The sequence below is a fragment of the Aegilops tauschii genome, chromosome 7, assembly GCF_002575655.3.
Source record: "Aegilops tauschii subsp. strangulata cultivar AL8/78 chromosome 7, Aet v6.0, whole genome shotgun sequence".
Taxonomy (NCBI): domain Eukaryota; kingdom Viridiplantae; phylum Streptophyta; class Magnoliopsida; order Poales; family Poaceae; genus Aegilops; species Aegilops tauschii.
Window position 1 is genome coordinate 622,148,988 of NC_053041.3, and position 11,046 is coordinate 622,160,033.

Sequence of the window (11,046 nt, forward strand, 5' to 3'; positions counted from 1 at the left end):
GGAACTTGACACCCTTATGCAACAGGTTAGTCAGAGGCCTGGCGATCTTAGAGAAGTTCTCGATGAATCGACTGCAATAGCTGGCGAGACCGAGAAAACTTCTGACTTGCTTAACGTTCTTGGGAGGAGTCCAATCAAGAATAGCCTGAACTCGCTCGGGGTTGACGGCAATACCATCCTTAGAGATGACATGCCCAAGATAGGTTACTTCCGGTAGCCAGAATTCACATTTGGAGAACTTGGCATATAGTTGATGCTCTCGTAGCTTCTCCAGCACAAGTCGAAGATGTTCGGCATGTTCTTCTTCGTTCTTGGAAAATACTAGGATATCATCCAGATAAACCACGACGAACTTGTCGAGGTAATCCATGAATATATAGTTCATCAGACGAGAGAAGGTGGCTGGAGCATTGGTTAAACCGAAAGACATGACGGTGTACTCGTATGAACCATAGCGAGTCACGAAGCCGGTCTTTGGGATATCCTCTTCTCGAACACGGATCTGGTGGTAGCCCAACCTCAAGTCGAGCTTAGAGAACACTGACGAACCCGCCAGTTGATCATACAGATCATTGATCCGAGGAAGAGGGTATTTATTCTGAATGGTAGCTTGGTTTATAGGACGGTAGTCTTGAACTAACCGGTTTGTCCCATCCTTCTTCTTGACAAAGAGAGAAGGTGCTCCCCAAGGAGAGCAACTTGGGCGAATGAATCCCTTGCGAAGAGATTTGTCGATTTCCTCCTTAAGCTCAAGGAGTTCATGCGGTGGCATTTTGTAGGGTCGCTTGGCTATAGGAGTGGTGCCTGGTTTCAAGTCGATGATGAATTCGACAGCTCTAGCAGGGGGAATCCCTGGAAGTTCTTCAGGGAAGACGTCGAGGAATTCACGCACGACGGGAATGTTTTCAATGCCCTCGAGTGGTGTAGCGTTCAATGCATTCAATGCATAGAGCCTTGCCTCGGCATTTTGCACCAGATGAGCTTGGTAAGCAACTATTTCATCTGAAGGGTGTAGCAGATGGACGGTCTTAGTGGCGCAAACTATAGAAGCAGTATGCGCTTTCAACCAATCCATACCCAAAATGAGGTCGATGTTAGACGACTTCAGGATAATGGGAGAGGCATAGAATTCCAGCCCTTCGATTTCCACGGGGACATCGATGCCAACCAAGGAGGTTTGACACTGTCCCACGGGGGTTTTGACCAATACAGAGGTGTTCATCTCCTCACATTTAACGTCGTGCTTGTATGCAAAATCTTCTGACATGAATGAATGCGATGCACCTGTATCAAATAAAACGGATGCTGGTACTGAATTTACGAGGAGTGTACCCATCACAGTAGCAGGCTGGTCTTGAGCTTCGTTGAGATCAACGTGGTTGGCGTGAGCACGACCATAAGACATAGCATTGTTTTTGCGAGGCTGATTGTTACCACGGCCAGTTGCTGGAAGGGCTAGTTGATTCTGGTTCTGGTTGCATTCTTTAGCACGGTGTCCTGGTTGACCACACCTGAAGCACAAGCCATTATTCGGAGTGGGAACAGGAGCTTGGGATGGTGGAGCTGGAAGTCTTGACTGCCTAGATGGTGGTGGAGGCAGACGAGGTGCAGCATATGTCTGCCTTGGGGCAGATGCATTTGGACGGTACATGCTGTTCGGGATCCATATCTTACGCTTCTGTGAGGGCGGGCCCGAAGATGAGCCCGTGTCACGGTTGCGCCTGTGAGAGCTCTGGTATTCCTGCAGACCAGTTTCGACATTGATGGCCTTGTTCACCAAGGTGGCGAAATCAGCAAAGTCATGCACTAGAAGTGCGAGCTTGATGTCAGCTTGAAGGCCATCACGGAACTTCTCCTGTCTGCGTGCATCAGTTGCAATGTCTTCTTCAGCATAGCGGGACAAGTCCAGAAACTCCCGCTGATAAGCTTCGACAGTTTTGTTGCCTTGGGTGAGGTTGCGGAACTCACGCTTCTTCCGGTCCATGACTCCTTGAGGAATGAAGCGGGCACGGAAAGCAGCTTGGAAGTCTGGCCATGTAATGATTGTTCCAGCTGGCAGAGTACGCCTGTGGCTGTCCCACCATTGAGCTGCGGGTGCCTTCAAGAAGAAGGAAGCAAAGGTGACATAGCTGGCAGGGGCTACATCAGCAGACTCCATCTCATAGGTGATGTCATGGAGCCAGTCATCAGCATCCAGAGGCTGAGTTGAGCTGCGGTAGATGGTTGGGTTGAGGCGTATGAAATCTTGAAGAGTCACTTGAGCTGGCTGCTGGTTCATATTGGGGCGAGGAAACTGGGCCATCATATTTTCCATGAATTGGCGGTTCAGTTCAAACTGTTGGATCATACCAGCCATGTACTCAGGTGGTGGTGGGGCATCGCCACCACGACCACGACCACCTGGTCTAACCATCCTGCTAATATATAACAGGGGTAGTTCAGCATTGAGAAATTTGCAATGACAAGAATCATTCATGATGAAACATGCATAATGAAAGGAGCACGATAGCTACTACATAGTAGTCGGCATAACTTTACAAAAGGGGTCATGCATAGAGTTCAGTACATAGAGTTCAGTACATAGACTAAAACATCATAGGCGGCACACAGGCTCGCGGCGACTGCAACTAATACTACTAGCAAGCCTACATCAGTCCCAAGAGGTACTGTGGAGGTAATCGTAGCCCGACAGCTGGTAGTGAGGCAACGGATAGCCCTCCACGTCAGCAGACTGGGGGCCGCGGATACTCAGGTGTAGAGCCCGACGCTCAGGTGGCAGAAGAGGACCAAGTGCGGGGGAGTGGCCTCCCACCTCTGGCCAACCGACACCGTGGGGCATCACAGTCCTGGCTGGGTAGATCGCAGTACGCGGTACCTGTCCAGATCGGACAAAGGGGTGCAGCAGCGTCAGAGCACGGTAAAGGTGCTGACGGGTGGTGTACATCTCGTGGCGAAGAGCTCGGTTAGCTCGATCCAGCCCATCAGCATGCAGAACCAGGTTCTGATGGTAGAAGGGCTCTCGGGTGACAGTGGAGTAGGCAGCAGTATAGTATCCCTCCGCACCATCATCGGATGCGATAGCAATGTGCCTGAAAGGGGAGGTGTCCAACTCCCGATACTCTCCATGAAGACGTGTCAGAGCAGCATAGGCAGCATCGTGGACAGCCATATCGATGGTCACACCAACTCCATGTGCGGTGTGAAGCACAGTAGTGGAGTCATACTCCCGAGAGTATAGGTGGACGATGGCACGGTACTGCTCCTGGTTAAAGTCCTGGTACTCCTCGTAGACGGTGTACTCAGGGTGCCAGCGATAACCCAGATAGGTCATCATCTCAGCTAGCACCGCAGGTGATCCCAAGGCACCAATGGCCGTCGTGTGGCGAACGACCTGCCTCGTGGGTTCCATCTGAAAGCAAAGACGTTTCAAAGGAGTCAAATGACAGTGTGTGAATTGTTCAAAATACTACTCTAAGAAACAACTATGGCTTATCCAACTTTGGGGTGAATGTGGTCACGGGATCCTAGTGTTAGAGTTAGTAAATTCGTTTAACCCGAGTAGAAGAGAGTTCAGAGTCCCAGAGTAAAGGTCGAGGAGTAAAAGATCCTAGTACCACCCAATGGCGACGTGGGCCCGTAAGACACACAGCCATGTTAGTAAAAGTTATGTAATGTCTAGACTCGACTTCGGCCAAGGAGTTGAAAAGGGGGATTCCTACAGGCAGTCGGCTCTGATACCAACTTGTGATGCCCCCGATTTGACCGTACACTAATCATGCACGCAAATGTGTACGATCAATATCAGGGACTCACGGGAAGATATCACAACACAACTCTAAAACAAAAATAAGTCATACAAGCATTATAATACAAGCCAGGGGCCTCGAGGGCTCGAATACAAGTGCTCGATCATAGACGAGTCAGCGGAAGCAACAATATCTGAGTACAGACATAAGTTAAACAAGTCTGCCTTAAGAAGGCTAGCACAAACTGGGATACAGATCGAACGAGGCGCAGGCCTCCTGCCTGGGATCCTCCTAACTACTCCTGGTCGTCGTCCGCGGCCTGCATGTAGTAGTAGGCACCTCCAGTGTCGTAGGTGTCGTCGTCGACGGTGGCGTCTGGTTCCTGGACTCCAACATCTGGTTGCGACAACCAGATAGAAAGGAAAAGGGGAAAAGAGGGAGAGAAGCAACCGTTACTCATCCAAAGTACTCGCAAGCAAGGAACTACACTACATATGCATGGGTATATGTGTAAAGGCGCATATCAGTGGACTGAACTGCAGAATGCCAGAATAAAAGGGGGGTAGCTAGTCCTGTCGAAGACTACCCTTCTGGCCATCTACATCTTGCAGCATGTAGAAGAGAGTAGATTGAAGTCCTCCAAGTAGCATCGCATAGCATAATCCTACCCGGCGATCCCCTCCTCGTCGCCCTGTTAGAGAGCGATCACCGGGTTGTATCTGGCACTTGGAAGGGTGTATTTTATTCAGTATCCAGTTCTAGTTGTCATAAGGTCAAGGTACAACTCCGGGTCGTCCTTTTACCGAGGGACACGGCTATTCGAATAGATAAACTTCCCTGCAGGGGTGCACCACATAACCCAACACGCTCGATCCCATTTGGCCGGACACACTTTCCTGGGTCATGCCCGGCCTCGTAAGATCAACGCGTCGCAGCCCCACCTAAGCACAACAGAGCGGTCAGCGCCGGTCTAACCCTATGCGCGCAGGGGTCTGGGCCCATCGCCCTATGCACACCTGCACGTTGCGTACGCGGCCAGAAGCAGACCTAGCCTAGTGGCGTTCCAGTCCAATCCGGCGCGCGCCACTCAGTCGCTGACGTCAAGAAGGCTTCGGCTGATACCACGATGCCGGGATACCCATAACTACTCCCGCGTAGATGGTTAGCGCGTATAGACCAAATGGCCAGACTCAGATCAAATACCAAGATCTCATTAAGCGTGTTAAGTAACCGCGAACGCCGACCAGGACCAGGCCCACCTCTCACCTAGGCAGTCTCAACCTGCCCTGTCGCTCCGCTACAAAGATCCACTCACGGGTACTCCTACGAGCCGACCCGACATTAGTCATCTCATGTGTCATGTATATAGTATATAAATATATACCCGTGATCACGCCCAGGTGATCACGGCCCGATAGTATAGCACAGCAGACGGACAAGAATGTAGGGCCACTGATGGAAATCTAGCATCCTATACTAAGCATGTAGGATTGCAGGTAAAGGTAACAACAGTAGTAGCAAGGATAGGCTATGCATCAGGATAGGATATCGGAAAACAGTAACATGCTACACTACTCTAATGCAAGCAGTATAGAGAATAATAGGCGATATCTGGTGATCAAGGGGGGGCCTTGCCTGGTTGCTCTGGCAAGTAGGAGGGGTCGTCAACCCCGTAGTCGAACTGGGCAGCAGCAGTGTCGGTCTCGTAGTCTACCGGAGAGAAGAGGGGGAAGAAACAGTAAATACAATGCAAACATAAGCATGACGATGCGTGACATGACAATGAACGGTGCTAGGTGTGTCCTAACGCGACAGTAGGTGGTACCGGTGAAGGGGGGGAACATCCGGGAGGTATTCCCGATGTTTCGCGTTTTCGGACAGACGGACCGGAGGGGGAAAGTTGCTAGTTCGATAGGTTAGGGAGGTGTGGTGGACGAACGGACTACGTATTCGGATTCGTCTCGTAGTTCTGAGCAACTTTCATATAGAAAACATTTTCATCCGAGTTACGGTTTAAAAGATATGAATTTTCAAAGCTTATTTGAATTTCTGGAATTATTTAAATTAAGCAAAAATGAATTATGACGTCAGCATGAGGCAATGATGACGTCAGCAGGTCAACAGGTCGGCTGACCAGTCAAACCAGACAGGTGGGTCTAGGGGGACCCACATGTCAGCCTCTGTTAGTCTAATATTAATTTAAACTAAACTAACAGTCTAATTAGAGGGGGTGGACCCCATATGTCAGTGAGTGATTAGTTAATCTAATTATTTTTATTTATAAAACATTTTCCTTTTCTTTTTTTTTAATTTTGCAGCGGGGCCCGCATGTCAGTGGCTGGGCCTGCCCAGTCAGCACGTTGACTGGGTGGACCCAGTCAACGGGGCCCACGGGCCCACTGGCAGTGGCACTGGGGGGGCCCGGGCCAGCCACGTCGGCGGCCGGCGCCGGAGCAACTCCGGCGAGCCAAACGCGGCGGCGCGGCTCAGGAGGGGCGCGGGTTTCACGCACAGGGGGTCTGCGGGGTCGTGGCGGGGCGCGTTCGATGCGGCTCGGCGCCACGCGTCCAACGGTGGTGGCCGGAGGGGCTGGAACGGGCGGGGGCGAGCGCTTCGAGCTCGCCGGCGGCGAGGTGCTTCGGGCAAGCAACGGCAACGTTGGTTCGGCGCGAGATCGGGCAAGCGGAGGAGCTGGGGAGCATCTACGTGCGGTGGGGAGTGCTGCGGGCTTGAGCCCGTGACCAAAAGGTCACCGGAGACCCGCCGGAGGCGAGCTCCGCGGCGCGGCGTTCGGGCGCGCGCGGGGAAGAAACTAGGGGGCGCGCGAGAGAGAAAGGACAGGGGAGGAGGGGGGAAGAGGCTCACCGCGCGGCACACGGAGGCCGGTGAGAGCTTAGGAGCAGCAGGTCGGCGCCGGGGAAGAAGGGGGGTCGCCGGCGTCCGAGGTTGAAGACGAGCTCGGGGAGGCCGTTGCAGTGGCTCCGAGCTTCAACGGAGAGGCGGAGGTGGTGTAGTCGAGGGCGGCGACGGCATATGACACGGCGAGGTGGCGATTGGGGCACGGTGGCCGTGTGAACGACGGGAACGGCGGCGAGCACGCTCGGGCAGTGGGGATCGAAGGGGAGAGGGAGGTGGATCTGACGGGGGAGGCGCAGCGGCCGAGAGGGAGAGCGGGGGGGTGAGTGGGAGAGAGGCCCGAGGAGGCGGGGGGGCTGGCGTCCTTATCCCCCCCGTCGCCGGCGAGGGGGTGCGGCGGGGACGGCCCCTGTTCCGACCCCGGTCGGGGGAACAGGGGAGGGGGCGAGTGGGAGAGGTGGGCTGGGCCAGGGGTCGGCCCAGTCGGGCCAGGGGTCCAGCGGGGAAAAGGGCCTTCTCCCCTTTTTTTTTCTTTTGTCTGTGCTGTGTTCTTTAGCTTTTTCTTTTTATTTGTTTATTTTCTTTTCTGTTTTATTTCATTTAAAAGTATTTAGGTATTTTATAAAAATGTGTTTTCTCCACCATAATTACCAGTGTATTATTTGGCACCCACCGAACATTTTTGTTCAAATTTTTGAAAACTTTTATTTTCCACTTTGATTTTAATTGAAGTTTGAACTAGGAGTTTGAAAAGAAATTTGATGCAATTGTGATCAAGCCCTGTTTAGCAACATGATTAGCTTAATCACAGGGAGTTACTGTAGCATGATTCTCGGGGTGTTACAAGGGGCAGCAAGGCACGTATTGTATTGTTGCCATCGAGGATAAAATGATGGGGTTTATATCATATTTCTTGAGTTTATCCCTCTACATCATGTCATGTTGCTTAATGTGTTACTCTGTTCTTATGAACTTAATACTCTAGATGCATGCTGTATAGCGGTCGATGTATGGAGTAATAGTAGTAGATGCAGAATCGTTTCGGTCTACTTGACACGGACGTGATGCCTATATTCATGATCATTGCCTTAGATATCTTCACAACTATGCGCTTTTCTATCAATTGCTCGGCAGTAATTTGTTCACCCACCGTAATACATGCTATCTTGAGAGAAGCCACTAGTAAAACCTATGGCCCCGGGTCTCTTTCTTATTATATTACATCTCTTTTATTTACATCGCATCTCGTTTACTATTTTGCAATCTTTACCTTCCAATCTATACAACAAAAATACCACAAATATTTATCTTACTATCTTTATTAGATCTCACTTTTGCGAGTGGCCGTGAAGGGATTGACAACCCCTTTTATTGCGTTGGTTCCAAGGTTCTTGATTGCTTGTGCAGGTACTAGGTGACTTGCGTGTAGTCTCCTACTGGATTGATACCTTGGTTCTCAAAAACTGAGGGAAATACTTACGCTACTTTGCTGCATCACCCTTTCCTCTTCAAGGGAAAACCAAAGCATGCTCAAGAGGTAGCAAGAAGGATTTCTTGCGCCGTTGCCGGGGAGATCTATGCTCAAGTCAAGACATACCAAGTACCCATCACAAACTGTTCTCCCTCGCATTACATTATTTTCCATTCGCCTCTCGTTTTCCTCTCCCCCACTTCTAAAACGATTTTCAAAAACCTTTGCCTTTTCTTCGCCTCTTTCCGCTTGCTTTTTGTGTGCTTGTGTATTGGATTGATTGTTTGTCACGATGGCTCAAGATAATACTAAATTATGTGACTTTTCCCATACCAACAACAATGATTTTATTAGCACTCCGATTGCTCCTATTATCGATGCTGAATCTTGTGAAATTAATGCTGCTTTGTTGAATCTTGTCATGAAAGATCAATTTTCTGGCGTTCCTAGTGAAGATACCGCTACCCATCTAAACAACTTCGTTGAATTGTGATATGCAAAAGAAGAAAGATGTGGATAATGATATTGTTAAATTGAAGCTATTTCCGTTTTCTCTTAGAGATCGTGCTAAAACTTGGTTCTCTTCTTTGCCTAAAAATAGTATTGATTCATGGAATAAGTGCAAAGATGCTTTTATCTCTAAGTATTTTCCTCCCGCTAAGATCATCTCTCTTAGGAACGATATTATGAATTTTAAGCAACTTGATCATGAGCATGTTGCACAAGCTTGGGACAGAATGAAATTAATGATACGTAATTGCCCTAAACATGGTTTGAATTTATGGATGATTATACAAAAAATTTATGCCGGATTGAATTTTGCTTCTAGAAATCTTTTAGATTTGGCCGCGGGAGGCAGTTTTATGGAAATCACTTTAGGAGAAGCTACTAAACTCCTGGACAATATTATGGTTAATTATTCTCAATGGCACACCGAAAGATCCACTAGTAAAAAAGTTCATGCTATTGAAGAGATTAATGTTTTGAGTGGAAAGATGGATGAACTTATGAATTTTTTTCTAATAAAAGTGTTTCTTCTGATCCTAATGATATGCCTTTGTCCACTTTGATTGAGAATAATAATGAATCTATGGATGTGAATTTTTTTGGTAGGAACAATTTTGGTAACAACGCTTATAGAGGAAATTTTAACTCTAGGCCGTTTCCTAGTAATTCCTCTAATAATTATGGTAATTCCTACAACAACTCTTATGGAAATTTTAATAAGATGCCCTCTTATTTTGAGACTAGCGTTAAAGAATTTATGAATTCACAAAAGAATTTCAATGCTTTGCTTGAAGAAAAATTGCCTGAGATTGATGAGTTGGCTAGGAACGTGGATAGAATTTCTCTTGATGTTCATTCTTTGAAATTTAGATCTATTCCACCCAAGCATGACATCAATGAGTCTCTCAAAGCCATGAGAATTTCCATTCATGAGTGCAAAGAAAGAACCGCTAGGATGTGTGCTAAAAAAGATTGCTTTGTAAAAGCGTGTTCTTCTAGTTTTTATCATAATAATTATGAAGATCTAAAAGTAATTGATGTGTCTCCTATTAAGTCTTTGTTTTCCAATATGAATTTTTATAAAGATGGGACTAGAGATGAGTCAACTTTAGTTAAAAGGCGTCCCAATGATTCGGAGTTTTTAGATCTTGATGCAAAAATTGATAAAAGTGGGATTGAAGAGGTCAAAACTTTACATAGCAATGAACCCAATATTTTGGATTTCAAGGATTTTAATTTTGATAATTGCTCTTTTATAGATTGTATTTCCTTGTTGCAATCCGTGTTAAATTCTCCTCATTCTTATAATCAAAATAAAGCTTTTACTAAACACATCGTTGATGCTTTAATGCAATCCCTTGAAGAAAAGCTTATGCTAGAAGTTTATATCCCTAGAAAAATTTATGATGAGTGGGAACCTACTATGAAAATTTAGATTAAAGATTATGAATGCTATGCTTTATGTGATTTGGGTGATAGTGTTTCCACAATTACAAAAACTTTGTGTGATGTGCTAGGTTTCAATGAATTTGATGATTGTTCTTTAAATTTGCATCTTGCGGATTCCACCGTTAAGAAACCTATGGGAATGATTAATGATGTTCTCATTGTTGCAAATAGGAATTATGTGCCCGTAATTTCATTGTTCTTGATATAGATTGCAATCCTACATGTCCTATTATTCTTGGTAGACCTTTCCTTAGAACGATTGGTGCAATCATTGACATGAAAGAAGGAAATATTAGATTCCAATTTCCATTAAGGAAAGGCATGGAACAGTTTCCTAGGAAGAAAATTAAATTACCTTATGAATCTATTATGAGAGCCACTTACGGATTGCATACCGAAGATGGCAATACCTAGATCTATTCTTGCTTTTATGCCTAGCTAAAAAGGTATTAAAGAAAAGCGCTTGTTGGGAGACAACCCAATATTTACCCTTACTGTTTTTGTGTGTTCATATGATTATGCTACTTTATTAATCATGTTTTATAGATTATTTTCAATAAAGTGCCAAGTAAGACCTTTAGGATAGCTTACGGTGATAGTTGTGTTGATCCTGCTGAAAATCAGAAACTTTTGCGCCCAGTAAATTAGTTTTGATAATTCACAGAAATGTGATTTTGGTCTGATTATTTTTGCTCTGGATTGGTACACAAATTTCTCAGGGTTTCCTAATTTGGTAGGATTTTTGGAGTTACATAAGCATTCGAGAGTTACAGATTACTACAGACTGTTCTGTTTCTGACAGATTCTGTTTTCTATGTGTTGTTTGCTTATTTTGATGAATCTATGAGTAGTATCGGAGGGTATGAACCATAGAGAAGTGGGAATACAATAGATATTACACAAATATGAATTTAGAATGAGTTCACAACAGTATGAAAAGTGGTGATTTATTTTCTTATACTAACGGAGCTTACGAGTTTTCTGTTGAGTTTTGTGTTGTGAAGTTTTTAAGTTTTG